The following is an 18,482-nucleotide window of genomic DNA, read 5'->3' as shown; positions in this document are numbered from 1 at the left end:
TATTACATTTATTGATTTGTGTATCTTGAACAATCCTTGCATCCCAGGAATGAATCCCACTTGATCATGGTGTATGATCTGTTTAATGTGCTGTTGAATTAAATCTGCTTGTATTTTGGTGAAAACTTTTGCGTATATATTAATCAGATGTATTGGCCTGTAGTTTTCTCATAGTGTCCTGGCTTTGGCATTAGGATAATACTGACCTTGTGAAATGAGATTGGAAATATTCTCCTAAGAGATTCTACCTTAAGGGTTCTTACCACACACAAAAGAAATTCATAACCAAGTGAAGTAATAGATATGTTAATTAGCTTTATTGTTATGATCATTTCATAGTATATAGATATAGCAAAACATTACATGGTATAGCTTTAATATATACACTTTATATTTGTAAATTATACCTCAATAAATCTGGAAAACTGAATTAATAAATAATTGCTAAAAAATTATACAGTATAGATAAATAATTTATCATGTTTATAAATTAAAATACATTATCTTGACACTGCCAGATTCTATTAAACCTAAAATGCTTTTTTATCTTTAAAAAACAAGATGGAGATAACAGCTTGAGTCTCTAGCTAGAATAACATAAAAAGCTATCATAGCAATTTGGTGTAATTATGATTCACATTCCTCTTCCCAGCTTGCTTGAACTGTTTCACATGTCAGTGTATGTCATTATCACTCACCTGGTCATAAATGCTAGAAATCTAAGAATTATGTTTGACTATGTCTTATCCCTAAGCCACCACTCCCAGTTTGCCATCCAGTTCTCCAAATTTTAACTTAAAAAGTTTGTCATGTCAGCTCTGGGCTTTTCCTGTTCCCGCCCTCATTAAGTTAGCTCAGTGTCTTGTCTTAAGGCAATGTCCTTTTAACCAGCCTCCCTATATTGACTCTATTAAACATTATGTTAAGTGAAATAAGTTAGACAGAGAAAGACAAATACCATATGATCTCACTTATATGCAGAATCTAAAGAAAAGAATAAATGAATGAACTAATCAGAAGCAGTTTTGGAGACAAAGAGGAAAAACTGAGGGTTGCTAGATGGGTGGGGGGGTGGGGATAAGGGGGAAGGTGAGGGGATTAGAAAACAGTCGGTAACCACAAGATGGCCATGGGGTTTTGAAAATTAATTTGGGGAACATAATCAATAATGTCGTAAAGATTTTGTAGTGTATCCGATGGACACGTGTCCCATTTGGGAGACCACCTCAGGGATGATGTAGATGCCTGATCACTGCACTGTATACCTGAAGCTGAACAATAATGAATGCCAACTATAATTTTATATATATGTATGTATATACACATATATCTGTATATATATGTATGTATATACTTACAAGAAGCAGAGTACAGCATTAGGAATAGAGACAGTGGAAATGTAATGGCTCTGTGCGATGTCAGAGGGATAGTGGGTGGGGGCAGAGGTGGTTCACACAGTGTGAGGGATATAAATGATAAACGTCTAAGTATTACTTTGTCTTATGCACCTGAAACTACTAATAAAAAAAAACTTCATCCTATAGTCAGCACTGCTCATAGAATAGCCTTTCTAAATACAAAATATATTTCCTTAATTCTCAATATTGATGACCTCCCATTGTGCACAGAATTGGTTCCAAACATAACTGGACACCAAACTTCTGAATCAGGACCAAACCTGCCTTCCCATGATCATTACAACCATGCCTTTCTATAGACTTTACAGTTCAGTTGTATTTCTCTTAAAATACTTTGTAATTTCTTATCTTTAAGTCTTAGATTTGCCTTTTATTCTTCTTGAATTCACTTTTGTTTCCTTCACTCAGAGAATTTAGTCTCATCCTTCAAAGCCCTCTAAAACATTATGTCTGTATAGATTTGTCTTCATGATTCCCGCAGACAGAAGAACCAATCAACTGGTCCCCTGAATTAGTTTATATGACTTTATTATAAGTTTTAATCTGTTTGATACAATATAAGAATGATCTCGTTGGTAGAAGGGACTAGGTTTTATTCATTTTTATGTCCCATTATCTAACATAGAGACAGGCACATGGTGAATGCTCAGTTAGTATTTGTTGGGTGGATTTATGGGTGAATGAAAATCAATTAGAATTACTCAGCTCTAGGTTAAGTTATAAAGCAAACAGCAGGCCTTGCACTCCTGGCTATCCATATAGGGATTTTATGCTGCCTTCTAACCCTCTTGGTACTACCCATGTCTCTCCTTTTTGGTGGAGAATTCAAGAGTCCAGGACTTTGATATTTCATTTTTCTCCAAAACTTAATTGGCTCCGAAATGTAGTAGTTAAAAGCATGGGTTTTTGGATCAGACTACCTGCAACCAAATCCCGGTCTGCTTATTTATAAGCTGTGTAAATCTGTTAAAGTTATTTAATGTCCTTGTGCCTTAGTTTACTCATCTATAAAATGTGTAATAATAGAACCCACATCAGAGCATTGTGGTAATTATTAAATGAGTTAATGCGTATGAAACAGCTAGAATTTTTTCTGGCATGCACTCAAATACATCAGTTTTTAGCTGCTATAATCATTACTTCTGTGTTTCAGTTAACTAGGGCTTTGCTGATCAGTGACTAGAGAGTCTTACTAATGCACCTCTACTGAAGTCTTAATGATTCAGAGTAATATGGGGTTCTTTACTTCTTCATGAATATGTTTGATTTTAAATAGCTTTAATGAGACATTCCAAACAATTGGTTAATGTATGAGAATTTTGAGTACTGTGAAGGTTTTTAGGTGAGGTTACTGAATGGGTCTTTTCCCATCAAATTGTAATTTCCAACTTTATGTATTGAAGGGTCTCTCTTTGCCTTGTATGATGCTACCTACATACTGATAGTTACAAGGGAAGAATGAAAGAAAAAGATAAACTTTATTAAACATAGTGCAAATGATTTTTAATTTAAGAAATATAATATATTTTGTGGAATATTGGACTTTAAATATTACAGAAGTTTAGAGAGGGCATGTAGTAGGTTTGAGATAGCTACTCAAAAGCTCCTTAGGGGCTAAAAAAAACTTCATGGAGGTTAAGAGAGAACCATGATTGATAAGCAGAGTTAGGATGGGAGACAAGAAACATAGAGAAAAGAAAAGGCACAATATTGATTTGAGAGGACACTTGTCTATTAAATGTAAGAGCATTACTGCCAGTAGAATCTCCTAGGGGGCATTTGAGTTCCTATTTCTTATTCAAATGTCTCAAGATGATATACCAGTTCTTTCTTACTTACCTATTGCCTTCAAGTATCAACTATTGGCTACTGCAGTGGGACTGCAGGGGATGGAGAACTTCATGTAAAGGATACTATACAGAAAATGGATTCATGTTTTATTGGTGGTGGATAGAGTGGGTAGGAGGAAAGAAATGAAGATTTGATAATTTTTCTTCAGTGGTACCTTCAAACTCTGAAATGATGAGTATCTGATAATGAGGGTTAGTTTGCGGTACTATGCATTGATTTTTCTGGAGAAATATGGCATTTTTGCTTACCAGTTCAAAAGAATCTTCATGTGTTAGATCTTTTATCCTTCTTATATCCTACGGGTAATCTATCAGTGCAAAATGAGTCTAGAAATGAACATTTATTTTTAAAGGATTACTGAGAACCTGGGGTGAATGGTCCTTTGTATGTCTGTAGTCCCCAGAAGGCCTTTAGTCATCAGGAAATGCCTTGCATCTCCATAATTATTCCTGAAAAATTTTTGATTTTTCAGGATATATTAATGGGTGAGAAAAGCATCTAGGTCTGCCATAACTTTTTTTTAATTGGGGAAGGGGAACAAAACTTTATTGGGGAATAGTGTGTACTTCCAGGACTTTTTCCCAAGTCAAGTTGTTGTCCCTTCAATCTTAGTTGTGGAGGGTGCCATTCAGCTTCAAGTTGTTGTTCTTTCAATCTTAGTTATGGCGGGCGCAGCTCAGCTCCAGGTCCAGTTGCCGTTGCTAGTTGCAGGGGACGCAGCCCATCATCCCTTGCGAGACTCAATGAATTGAACTGGCAACCTTGTGGTTGAGAGCCCACTAGCCCATGTGGGAATCGAATCGGCAGCCTTCGAAGTTAGGAGCATGGAGCTCTAACAGCCTGAGCCACTGGGTCGGCCCTAGGTCTTCCCTAATTTTGACCACATATGTCATTCTGTTTTTAGTGGGCAGTTTACCTATCAATGTAGAAAATGTCTTTGATGGTGTAATGGCAAAATCACATTACTTCATGTTCTTCCTTTCAAATGACATTCTAATTTTCCATTGAACATTCTTATTAAAGTCTTGGGAATTAACTTAACCTGATAGCCTTATATTAGGCATCCAAAACAATCTATTACAGCACAAGTATTATCAGTTATGTCTAGCAGGGCATAGTATATGATCCAATATATAAAAAAAGGCCTATCCCTGTAAAGAAACTTTATAAGAAGGAAATATAAAGATAATTCTTCTCAGTTCTCCATACTTGAACATGGACTTTAAGCTATATTTATGATTATATAGTCTATAGAAAAGTGTTTGGAGGCACAGGATTGCAAATCTGGGTTTGAGTCCTATTTCCACTTACATTGAGCTATATTGTCTCTCAGCTTCCTCATCTGTAAAATAGGATTAAATGAGCCAATGTGTATGAAGTGCTTAGTAAACAGCATTAGTCAGGGGAGGGAGACTTACACAGTGATCGCCATCTACATATTCATAATTTATTGTGTGATTAAAAGCAACCACTTATAAAATAAATTACTTTTTAAAAACTCTTTTATTCATTTGATCCTCAATGAATAGAGTGGAAATGCAATTGTCAAAACTCTAATACAAAGACCTAATGGAGGATCTTACTGAGGTGTTCCCATTTGGGGCTCCTTTGCTAACAGGACAAAGATACCTTCTTTGTTTAATGCACCCCTTTTATTCCTGTGTACTATGCGCTCCAAAGCCTCATGGAGATGGGTTTCTAGTTATTAGATTTTACTGACCTTTGGAACATGATTAATTTTTCCTCTGTCCCTGTCAGTAAAATTGTAATAATAATATTTATACCATCTATTGCAACATAGGCATAAGGATAAAATAAATTTATATTAGTAATAGCAAATGCAGTTGGAATACTTATTCTGTACCAGTCCCTGTTCTGAGCATTCTACATACATTAACTCATCTATTCTAAAAATCTTTTAAGATGGCCAGTACCATATATCTCAACAGGGCAGTCACAACATCTTCCTTTTCTAATTCCTCCTGTACTTCCAACTAAGAATCTACACATTTAGCTATGTATATGCAATAGTCATACAACTTAATGATAGAGCTGGAATTTGGATTGAGGTGGTCTGGCTCCACACAACACTGACATCTCAGAGATTTTGACAGCTCTTTGCAAACGGCAAATAATGAGGGACTGGAATGATCATGTACACGTTGGCTTTCTACCTGTGGGTAAGAGGAGTTCAAATGGATTGGGTTTTCCCACTTGGAACCCATTGAGGGAAGCAATCAGAGACTGGTTTTATTTTGTAAAAAGAATTTGAAGACATCTGTGAAATGCAGTCATTTGGAGAATAAGATGCAAGGAATATAGAATTCACAACCAAATTTTTCATGCAGCAAAACTGGAAACACGTACCCACTTATTCATTCATTCATTTATTCACTATTAGGCATTATTTATTTATTTATTTAGAGGAGAAAAGCATCCTTTATTCTAGATGCCGGCAGCTAGGGAAGATGGCAGACTCATGTCTGAAAAACCACCTTCCTAGGTATTATATTAACAGTTGGTAATACAGAGATGGAAAAGATGTATTATTTTTTTTAATCTTAAAGTACCCAGTTGTCTAGTGGGGAAGATAACTTGTCATTCTGCCATTTATTATTGGCATGAACTTGGGTGAGTCACTTAATTGCTCTGATCCTCTATTTCCTCATTTATAAATGAGGAGAAAATCTCCTACATTCCAAGTCTTCTGTGAGTATTAGACATGGCCTATATCACATCATCACTGAATAAATAGCTGTTAATGTTATGAAGTGGAACATGGAGAGAGTCGAAGTTAGAGAACCAAATTGCACACTCTAGTAAGAATCACAAGGAACCACTGAAGAATATTTAACAGGGACATGGGATAGTCAGGTTTTCACATTAGAAAGTTCATCTTGGTAGCAGGATGAAGGTTGAGCTGAACAGGGACTAAACTGAAGGACAGGAAATTCATTAGGAAATATTGAAAAATCGAGGATGAGGGTCTGCAAGGTAAAGAAACATTGTAGACTTGGAACAGAGACAAGAGGAATTTGGAGATGGAATAGATTTTTGTTATCTTAAACAGAGTTCTTTTATAGGATTTAAAAATGGAATTTTAGTATGCAAAAAGGTTTTTTATTTGTTTGGTTTTGGGTTTTTTTGCAGACAAATCCTATTTAAGAACATTTCTTTTGGTTTTGAGGCAGAAGAAAGATAGATATTCTGGATGCTAGTGTTCTACCTTTGAGCTCTCTCCATGTCCTCTTCCCAAAGGTCAGTAAGGATCACTTTATTTTGGGCCACTGGCACCCTTCCACAACTCCTTTCTGGCTACATTGCACTGATTTTTTTATGACTGTCCCCCGCACCAAAGATGGATGAATGAAGAGTGTCTTTTTCCAAATACCTGATATTTAGATAACACATGGTACAGAGAAAGTATTCAAGCAAGTATTTGTTGAACAAATGAATGGATAAACAAATGAGAGCATAGTAGTTAATCATAAGATCCCTGGAATAGGAGCAGTAAGTTTTGAATCTTAATTCCAACACCAGTTACTAGCAGGATAACTACCCTCTAAGTCTGTCTTCTTAACTATGAAATGAAAATTCCAGTATCATAGTGTTGCAGTGAGGTTAAATGGCACAAATATATGCAAAGTGCTTAGCCTATTCTGTGATACACAATAAGCATATATTTAATGAAAATGAGAGCTACCAGTATTACTATCAATATTATTACATGAAGGCAACCGGACTTGATTCATAACCATTTTCTCCCATCCCTCCACTCTCTGCTGCTCAATAAAACTCTGATTTGAAAAATCAAATTAATGGAACTGATGATTATATTAAGTAAACTTGCCAAACAGTAGGATAGATTGATTTTTCTTTTCTCTCATTAATCCAGCTTACTCTCTCTCTGTTGCCATGCAATCCAAGACCAAGAGTATCTCTATCTCTATCTCTATCTCTATCTCTATCTCTATCTCTATCTCTATCTCTATCTCTATCTCTATCTCTGTCATCTCTATCTCTATCTCTATCTCCATCATCTCTATCTCTATCTCTATCATCTCTATCTCTATCTCTATCTCCATCATCTCTATCTCTATCATCTCTATCTCTCTATCTCTATCTCTATCATCTCTACCTCTATCTCTATCTCTATCTCTATCTCTATCATCTCTATCTCTATCTCTATCTCTATCTCTATCTCTATCTCTATCTCTATCTCTATCTCTATCATCTCTATCTCTATCTCTATCATCTCTATCTCTATCTCTATCTCTATCTCTATCTCTATCTCTATCTCTATCTCTATCTCTATCTCTATCTCTATCATCTCTATCTCTATCTCTATCTCTATCTCTATCTCTATCTCTATCTCTATCTCTATCATCTCTATCTCTCTATATCTATCTCTATCTCTATCATCTCTATCTCTCTCTATCTCTATCTCTATCTCTATCTCCATCATCTCTATCTCTATCTCTATCTCTATCTATCTCTATCTCTATCATCTCTATTTCTCTATCTCTATCTCTATCTCTATCATCTCTATCTCTACCTCTACCTCTACCTCTACCTCTACCTCTATCTATATCTATATCTACATCTATCTATATATGGTATATATACATATATATGCATCTAGGAAATAGATGTAAAGACACACACTCATCTCCTATGTAACCTATGTGTTCTATATATCATATATAGGAGGTATATATGTATATATTTACATATACTGGGGTGCCAAAAAATGTATACACATGACTTGTATTCATCTTTTGTTATCGGAATATATTGAGTATTAAAATTTTAATACAGTTTTTTTCTTTCTTAAAATGTGTATACATTTTTGGGCACCCTTGCTATATACACATATATCTCCTATGTAACTTATATGTCCTATATTTCTATATAAATATAGATATTTCCTTGCCATAGAGAAATATTAAAGAAGGAAGCTTAGCTCATTGGGAATCCAGAAACAGAAACAGCTTGACCTTACTGAGGTAGTAAGGCAAGTAGCTGTATTTAAAGAATTAGACCAATATAAACAGGAGTTATTGGGACAATTGGAAAGTAATTTTCACAGCTTTGTTTTCTTACCAACTGACCAAACATGAAAGATGAAACTCAATACATGGCAAAGGCTATCCTTTATACATTCTCTTCAGCACCTTCCATGTTTCCAAATAATTTGTTTGAGAAGCACACTTTTTGCTTTTTCTAAACACATGATTGGGCTGGATTTCTCGGTATTAAAAGACCTAATTTGCCAAGCAGCTATAGCTTCAGATTGGCCATCTGGAAAAATAAACTCCTCACCAGCCATATAATTTGTCTTTTGTCTGGTTTCAGGCAGTGGATTCTGGGGGGGATTAGTACTGAGCAAACAGCCAGCAGCTTCTCCCGGCCCTTTGAAGCCTTCGCCCTTTCTCTAAAGGGGCATTTTGCTAAGTTACAAGTTAACAAATTGTTCTTACTCCTATAATGCCTTTGTCAACGCCATGTATATATGAACCTAATTTTCAATAAAACAAAACAGCTTTCCTTTTCTACTTGAGGAGGCAATGCCATATGGACCAAAGCCGAAGGTCAGGAAAAGCATATTGCCCGGAACGCAGGCCAACACACCAGCTGTGCCCTTGTACCAGAAGGTGAGGGGCTGGCAGGAGGAGACCTTTCCCTTTCAGCTCATAATACTTACCCCCCCCTACCCCCCCACCTCCAACACACACACACTCACCCAAACAACCAAGTTACTGACCTGGTTGTTTAGAAAATGTCATAGGAGACAATTCCCATGTTTTATTAAAACTAATTGCAATTTTCCTTCAATAGCTTAAATATTAGGTCACTTTTTAAAAATGTCAGCATATAAGAAGTAGGGCTTGGCAAGCCAATGACAAAAACGGTATTTGCTCAGATAAACACCATAGTTTCTGATAATTTGCATTTGTCATAGTTCCAAGTAAAGTTACAGAGACATTCTCCCCTTTCCTTTCCTTTTTCTTGATAAGGAAGCAGTTAGAAGGACATCTTAGTTGTGGTTTAACTATGGGCAAAGGGGTCAGATAGTTCCAGGTTCCTGGCCTGGTTCTGCCACTTTCTAGCAAATGACCTTGACTGAATTACTTAATCTTCCAAGCCTCAGTTTCTCCATATGCATAATGGGGATATTATAGCTAATAATCATGGACTCCATCTCAGGATTGTGGTGATTGCATGAGATATGTAGATATGTGATGGTGTTAGCATACATCTGGCAAATGACTCAAGAAATTTAAAAAATATAATTAATTTTAGGACAAATGTACATTGTTAGGCTCATACCATAGACCCCCATATACTGCAGTAAGTTTTTAAATATAGTAATTATACCTACTTTTCATAGTTGTGTTCCGTGACAAGGGCTGGGCCACGGACTTCATAGCAACTATTTCTGTAAAACAGGAATTGTTGAAACTCAGAGAAGTTCACTTGGGAGTCATGATTTAGATCTGATGCTCAGACTCTTTGCTTTTATCAAATTGTTAAACTCCTGACTATAGGAAAAGATGTAAAATAGTGACTCAGTGATTTCGTATCACTTCTCACAATCTTCATAGAACAGTGGCCACAAGTAGCCAGTGCTCTTGCTTCTCTTAACATACATGTGTCTTTAGTGTCTTTATCCAAGTCTAGTGTGAAAGACACCAGTTACCTTCAGATAGTCCATCAAAGAGGTTTACCATCAAAGACAAAAGCTGCTGTGTTCTACAACTCAGTGTTAATTTGCTAGGGCTCCTACAACCAAGTACCACAACGTGGCAGCTTGAAGAGCAGAAACGTATTGTCTCACAGTTCTGGAGGCTGCAAGTCTGCAATCAAAGTGTGGGCAAGATTGGTTCCTTCTGAGGAAGCATCTGTTCCAAGCCTTTCTCCCTGGGTTTCTTCTCCCTGTGTCTCTTCCCTCTCTGTGTATCTCTGTGTTTATAAGCACACCACTTATATTGGATTAGGGCCTACTCTAATGACCTCACTTTAATTTGACTACCTCTGTAAAGACTATTCTCCAAATAAAGTCAAATTCTGAGCTACCTCGGGATTAGGATTTTGACATATGAATTTGGGAGGGACACAATTCAACTCATAACAGACTCATTAGGGAGAATACACTGCAACATTTAATATGTGTGGGTTGAATTAAAATGAAGAACACCATCAGCCTCATTTTTAACCCCAAGGCCATTTTTTTTTGTTACTTTTACTCTCTTTCTTTGTTACTTATCATTCCACCAAACGTTAGTTCTTCCTATGCGAATTATTTTTATTTGACACATTTCATTTCCCTTTATAACTTCATAGGAAAGGCCCCTGTTATACTCTGTCACAGAAAATGGAACTCTGTAGTCGAAAAATGTTTGCTTACCCTGAAGCCATTCTCTCCAAAACTTTCTTCCTTGTTGTGACAACTTGTTTCCAAAATGCCAGATGAACATTTCTGTCTTTTTTGGTCTTTCTTTCTCTTAAAGCTGGAGGCAAAGTTTCTCAACCTTAGTACTATTGACATTTTGGGCCAGATAATTCTTTGTAATGTTTGTATGGATGTGAAAGTTGGGCAGTGAAGAAAGCTGATAGGAAAAAAAATTGATTCATTCGAAATATGGTATTGGAGGAGAGCTCTGAACCTCCATAAAGATAAATAAATGAGTTCTAGAACAAATTAAGCCAAAAACATCACCAGAGGTAACAGTGACAAAACGGAAGCTGTCCTACTTTGGGCACATCATGAGAAGGCAGGGATTTTTGGAAAAGGTAATAATGCTGGAAAAAACAGAAGGCAGCAGGAAGAGAGGAAGACACAATATAAGATGAATTGACTCCATAAAAGCGGCCATAGACATGAGTCTACAGTTGCTGAACAGGGTTGTGAGGACAGGACATGGTGGACATCACTCATTCATAGGGTCTCCAGGAGTCGGAGCTAATTCAACAGCATGTAACCCACAGTTCTTTGTTATCCAGGACTGTCCTGTGCATTGTAGGATGTTTAGCAGCTTCTGCCCAGATTCCAGCGTCACTAGCCTAGTTGGGACAAAACTGTGTTCAGACATTGACAAATGTCTATTGAGGGGGGAGCAGAATCATCCCTGTTTGATAGTCACTGAGCTAGAGTGGGCATATGAGGCAATGTATGGCAGGTGGTAGGCACTGAAGAAATGATATTTTCCTTTGCTAACATTTCCATAACTTTGGATATTCTCCAAATCTCTGTATTTTCCATAAATTTTGTCCATTAAAAATGAGTAATATTTTAAAGCTTCAAGTTCATCCAAGATGTGTACCAGTGATGTTCTGTTGATCTCTCTTCCAGGTCTTCTCACAATCCAGCATTTCTATTGGATTGTCTAACCACCACCTTAAAAGAAGCATACCTAAGTGAAACTCACAATTTTATCCACTCGAAACATGTCCTTTTGTAGTTCATTATTTTAAATAATAGAAGCACTTTTCACAGCCACATAAACTTGTGAGGTGTAAGTACATACAATCTTTAAAGCGTTGTTGCCTTTGATGGACCTATGTTTGTATTACACCACTTATTATGGGAAAGCTATGTAAGTTCTCTGAGCCCATTCACACATATATAAGTGTAGTTTTGAGGGATACGAATAGTATGTGTTAAGTAAATGTCATACTTAACAGGACCTTAATAAATGTCAGATAGCACTGTTTCATTAAGAATAATGAGGTAAATAATTTTATATAGAATAATTTTCTGCTTACCATCTGAAAGCTGATGTAACGAGTGACATATAAAAAAGTGTCAAAGCAGGTAGGCAAATTAACCTTAAGTATATGTGCAGTAACATGTACTAGTTATTTGTCATGGATTTATCATGTGTCTGTCGGTAACAATCTGAGCGTTCATGGTACAGAGATGACCATTTTAACTAAATGGTGTCCTGGCTGGGATTCAGAGATTTCCCCAAACTGCATTGTGGCAGAGGGCCCAAACACCTCCTAATGCCTATTTCATCAGTAAGATGGTCACTATAGCATATCTCGGGGTCATTGTATTAGCCTGGACTGGAGAATCCTAAAGTATCAACAGGATTCTGGAAGACACTTTTTTTTTCAGAATTGTTAATACTAGTTGTAGGGTTTTGGTAGAGGCAAATTACATTCATGAGAATTCACAGATTTCTCTGGGAAAATCCTAAGTACTCTAAAAGCTGACTTTTTCCTAATAAGATGAGCACAGGTCAGCTGGGGTCCAACTCCATGCAGTCCTCACCTTTGTTATTCCCTGTCAGTCACTGGCATTAGTGGTAATTTGGGTGATGAAACACCTGATGTTTCTTGCCATAGGACTTGTCTAGAATTTTAGTGTCACTTGATCCTTCTCGTGTGATGAGTTCCACTTATCTGGAAGACCTCTTCTGAAAATTGTGTGTCAACTATAGGAGAGAAAAAAATAATTTTTCACTCTACCATTCTGATTTCTTAGCTAAGACCCCTGTAACAAACGATAGATTAACAAGAGAAAAACAAACATAACTTTATTATTATGCATATTTTATATATATGTATATGTATGTATATGTATGTATATGTATGTATATATATATATATATATATATATATATATATATATATATATATGATGCACAGGGAAAAATTAGTAACACCCTGAGGTGGTTTAGAATTCAGACTTAAATATCTTCTCAATGGGGAAAAGAGAGGGGGATGTAGGTCTCTTAGGGGAGAGTAAATGATTTTTTTAGCAAAGGTGAATGACCCTTAGAAGAAAAGATAACTATGATACTTGATAACAAAGTTTGTCCGGGTGTGGTGTTGACTTCTAGTCTCCTCTCCTGTGAGAAGAGTCAATCTTTCCTGGTTGATGAAACTCCTGGGAAGGGATTTATGACAATTGAGTTCTTGTCTTAGTATCTGTCTAAGATACGGGAAGTTCAGTGAAAGTACCTCCCTGCATTTGCTGTTTTTCAAGTGCCTACAGCTCAAAAGTATCAATGTTTTTTGAGGTGGCATGTCCTGAATTCCTACAGTCATACTTTAGGGTAGCTAAAGTATGCCCTTTACAACTCTTCTATATGAAATTCAGAAACTAGAATGATTGGTGAGCTACTTGTCCAGTCTGAAATTGGATGTTCTCTAGGAAGTGAGGCCACGATCTGGAGCCCGAAGATTCCTAATCTAACTACAAATTCTCTACAACAGGCCCCGTGTATGATATGAGTACAATGTCTGTTGACATGTACAAGCTTCAAGACATTTCTAAATTAAGAAGGTAGTATTGACCACTCCCATACAGTGCTGGGAAGGACTCTTAGAAGATCACATCTTTTGGTCGAATAAGCTAGAGAATGACATGATGTTATTGCCCCACAAGCCCCTAATGCTTTTGGGGTAAATCTTCAGAGGATTCATCAGGAGGAAAACTTTATCCTGAGTTTCCGGAGGGAGTGAGTTTTGTTTGAAACTGTATACTCATGGATTTCTCAAATGGTAGTGGGGGTGAGGATTTGGTGGGTAGCTGGGAGTGGGGAGAATAAAAAGGCTGCCTTTCTTGTTACATGGTAAAGCCTGTCACTTAATAGGGCATGTGCCTGATTATTTTTCTTTCACGCATGGGTGCCCTGTTTGCTGAAGGTGTTGTGAAAAGTTGCCAAGAGATAAATTCAACTGTTTATGATAATCATTACATGGTTCCGTGGTTATTTCCCTGGCACCCTCCAAGATCTACAATTTGGAGCTGAACAGCTGTTTCCTGGTGCTTGCAAATAAAAGTATTTAAATATGTCTTAAACATATTGTTTAGAAAGTATACACAAAACAGGATGCCTTTCAACCATGAGAAAACCTGTAAGAAGAAGGAAAGGAAACTTTATCATTTGACTGCGCTAACATTTATTGTGTGACTGGGATAGTGTTACATTCACTCAGTGCTCATTATAAAGATGATAATTAAGTGGGCAGTCCCGGTAGGCTTCTGACCAACTTAGAAGCATTTCTCCTTCTCAGGTTTCAGCAACTACCTCCTCTAAGTGGGAGCTGGAAAAGCAAAATAAGAAGACCTTTGAAGCCACACAATGTCTGGTCTGTCTTGGCTAACTGTGTTGTAATATAAGTGACATTATAACAGGTATCAGGAAAACTCATGTCAGAAACAATACAATTCCACGTTTCGTTTATAGCAGGGAGCAGAATGAGCACCTTCATAATCCTGGGCGACCACTTCCTCCCTGACTAGAGAAGGTGATGGCCGAGTCAACGGTTGACCTGAAAGTGATATCAAAATTGTTGTCATGCAGTACCAGTTTATCAAAGTAATATTAAAAAGCTGAGCCTTATAATTCAAAGAAAGCAGTATACTTCAATGTTTCTTTATTTCTTCACCCATGCTCCCAGCAACTTTTCTCACAACACCTAAGATGTCATTTAGTCTGGTTCTTCAACATGTGTGTGAATGGGAAGCCAAAGCCTAGTAATTGTCTGGGTGGGTTAGGAGGATATGACTTACCTACTAAGCACCCATCTGTGTTTAGCTGCGAAGCCATTGCTCTTGCATTTTCTGTGAAGATCAGTTCTATATCCTTCTGGTTAATTGGCGAATGACAGATTAAAAAAAAAAAAAAGAAGTCAGGATTGCCATATTTTGTTGTATGAAAACAAAAAGGATTGTCAGGACTTCCCTGTGAATTTGTGGAATAAAAGTATACAGATTCAATTACCTCTAATAAATTTGCTTACACTCCTGAGGTTTGCCATCGTATCCCTTTTCTTTTGAATTGGAGGGTTTCAGCTTTGAATCATTTAGCTGGGGTATAGCCTACTGTAGGAGGCTTTCAGTCTTGAAGATTCCTGATACATCCTGAAGGCATCAGATTACCTTATATCCAGAACTGTTTGCTAAAGCCTGAGGGAAATTTGCTTAATGAAGGTAACTGGTTTGTGAGCCTCTGCATCCAGACTCATTTCAGACCAGTGTCTAAGACTGCAAAATGTTGAATGCTAGGCTGACCAAGTGTTGTGCTAAGACCTGACTGAACCCTTTAATCCAAAAGCATGAACTTAAAAGAAAGAATCTAGGGGAAATCATCACTTCCTGAAATCTGATTGAAGGTTGAGAGGGATCAAGGTAAATTTCAATAGCTTGGAAACTAGTCCCCAGGAAAACAATAGGACCTGGAAGAAAAGAAAGGAAGACATGGTGATTAGCTTCCCCTGTGGAGAGAATCTCTGCCTCTTGGCTTCCTTTGATGAGATTACAGATTTTTGAAGCTCATTCCCACCAGGAAGGAAGAACATCCTTCTAAGCAGGAAGGGAACATATTCCTCATTCTTGGGAAAGTACACCATTTTGCTCTTTGGAATGACTTAATCATGTTTTTCCTTATTGAGACCAGAGCTTTGCTTCTGGAAGTTCTGAACTAATCTAATCTAAAATGAAGTTTAGATTTGAAGATGTTGCAAGAATTCCAGATAGCTAAATTACTATATTTTTATGTTTATACAATATTCCTCAACAAAATAGAGAAAGACCTTAATGATCTCACATTTCTCGTCCTTGTTTCAGTTGCATTTCTCCATAGTTCCCTCCTCACTCCCTGCCCCGCCTCCTCCCTCACCCCACTCCCCATTGAAGAAGGAGGCTCCAAGATAACTTTTTATTGATTTGGATACCATATCCTAACAACTTCTTCCTCCTTTCTTTTTATATGTTCTCAACTCTCACTACACCCATATCCTCCAATTCATACTCTCATACTTTAAGATACTTAAAGTTGAACAAGATTTTAGTTTAGATTTAAACTTCCCTGACTAAGTAGGAAGCCTCACTCTTGACTTATGGTCACTAAGTCTTTCTGAAAAGAATCAGTGTAAGCGGAACTTTTTGGCTGACCCAAACCTATTTTGGTACATCTTGTCTTTAATTTACCATCCTCCACATACACCTTCCCCTTATTTCTCTGTTTACCCCAATCTCATATCTTTCAAAGCTCAGCTTAAATCCTATCATTACCTTAATGACTTCTTAGACTAGAGACGCTCATATAAATTTACAAATCCAGCAGAATCATAGGCTTCTAGTCACTTAAAACCCAAAGAGAATGCAGAGATGGTATAGTATAGTTTCCTCATTTTATAGATACGGGAATGGAAAATAAGGGAGGTCATGTCCTACATTTTGACATCCTCTTTAATGCAGCCATGAGCAGTGCGTATATGTGTTTTTGACACTGCAAGTATGTTTGTATTTTTTTGCCCAATTGCCAGCTTTTTGAGGGCAATGATTATAATTTCTATGTCTGTATTTTGCATAGTGTTTCATACATACTAGGTTGTTCTAACTCAGTGCTGTCCAATAGAACTTTCTACAATGATGTAAGTGTTCTTTAATATCTGCATTGTCCAGTATGGCAATCACTAGCTATGTTTAGCTTTTGAGCACTTGAAATATATCCAGTTGTCGCTAGTGACTACCGTATTGAACAATGCAGCTCTCATTCATTTGTGGATTCTCAGCAAGTAAAGAAAAACTAGAGTACATTTGTGAATTTGGTAATGTCTTAATATTGTTTGAATCAGAATAACAGAAGTTCAGAGATGGGAGGGTCCACGTCTCATAACTTCAATGAATACTCCCAATAAAAGGAAAGCTTTGGTTTAAGGCACATGGTTAATTATGAACAGAGCTGGCACTAGGGCCTAGGTCACCTGGCTATAGTTTTTCTTTATTATTTTTTCTCTTTGCCATTATGTCTTAGGGAAAGTGGGAGGAAAAATCAGGTAATAAGTGGAAGGAAAAACCAACAGAAATTTTTAAAAATATGATGAGGATGAATGGGTATTATAGATAAGAAGAGAATAAAGGATGACCTAAAAGAGTAATTTGTCAATATCAGAAAAATGGAAATGAAGAAAAGGAAAACATTAAAAGCTTGTACTTTCATCCATGATCCAGTGTAAATGAAGAATTCTCTTTTAAATGCAAAACAATGTTACTGTAATAAATCAGTGACCGTTGAATAGGTGTACTCAGCATTACATGAGGAAGAGAGCTTAGTGGTTTCTGAACCATGACAAATCTCTCCTACTAATGAATTACATTTCTCAAAACCTTTGTCAAATCAAAAAACTCTCTCAGAATGAGCATGGAATGTTAACATCTGGTTCACCTAGTGGAGATAACAGTTTTATCCAAAGTCTTAGTTAAGCTTTTATCCCTCCCTGTTTTTCCATTGATCCCACTTTATCTTTCCTCTTGCTTTGCAGCTGTTCAATGAAAGAGAAACCTCGCTGAAGAGTGTTGGATTCAGTGGCATATAAAATACCTGGGAAGTAGAAAACACTGGTGAAAGTGAATCTTTTGGAAGCTTAAAGACTGTTTCAGATGCTCCTTCTCCAGAGTCCTGATAATCTCAGCCGCTTCAATAACCTTTCAAGACAGATGATTTGTGTAGTCACTGTAGCCTATCACTGAATAAGAGAAGTAACTAGTTTCCAAAAGCTTAGCAGTATTTAATAGAGACTGCTACAATCTTTTGTGTTGTAGTGTTTCATAGAAGAAAGGAAAAACTAAGACTAAAATCTGTAATGGTATGATTTGTAACATGCATTTTGTTTCTTTCTATATTTTGCCCATTCTGGCAGGGAAGTGAAACGACACTGAGGTTTTCTCAGGGTGTGTGGAATATTAATTTCTTACTTATTTAATGGTTGCTCAGTTAGTTCACATGAATAGTAAGCTTTCCTTTTGCATCTCGAATGCTACTTGTTGACATGGCACCATCCTCAAAGTCATAGGTTCAGGTTAGGATTTTATTCCTTTATGATTATAAGGTGGGGTCAGTCATCAGTCTCTTTGAAATCTCATTCTCTCCCTCTTCCTCCTAACTGTTTTCTTCTTCCAAAGTTTCTTGTTTCTTATTAGTACTACTATCCATCATGGTCAACTGTATGAGAAGTCAATGGGGGCATTTTGACCATCCCTTTTCTCGTATGCCCTATCTCTACATGACTGCTCCAACAAGCAGCTTCTCTTTCCACAGTGTCTCACATTTGTCTCCCTCCTCTGCATTTTATTGCTTCTACCCTATACCAGAGTGCTGTTAGTTTTCTGTCTTTCCTGTCACCAGTACAAACTACACACTGTCCCTAAATGAATCATTTGAAAGATTGGAACTAATTGAATCACTTTATAGC

The 18,482-nt window shown here is 36.9% G+C and overlaps 1 long non-coding RNA gene across 1 annotated transcript in view; it reads left to right on the top strand.

The window, feature by feature from the left end:
- LOC308504865 overlaps positions 1-18,080 on the top strand; it is a 280,235-nt gene extending 262,155 nt beyond the window's left edge. The window contains exon 7 of the long non-coding RNA XR_013994429.1: positions 17,553-18,080. This is a non-coding gene — a long non-coding RNA (uncharacterized lncRNA). The remainder of the gene's footprint in view (positions 1-17,552) is intronic.
- Positions 18,081-18,482: the final 402 nt, after the last annotated feature.

This window comes from Rhinolophus hipposideros (assembly GCF_964194185.1).
Source record: "Rhinolophus hipposideros genome assembly, chromosome: 11".
Taxonomy (NCBI): domain Eukaryota; kingdom Metazoa; phylum Chordata; class Mammalia; order Chiroptera; family Rhinolophidae; genus Rhinolophus; species Rhinolophus hipposideros.
This window is presented reverse-complemented; position numbering and strand designations above follow the sequence as displayed.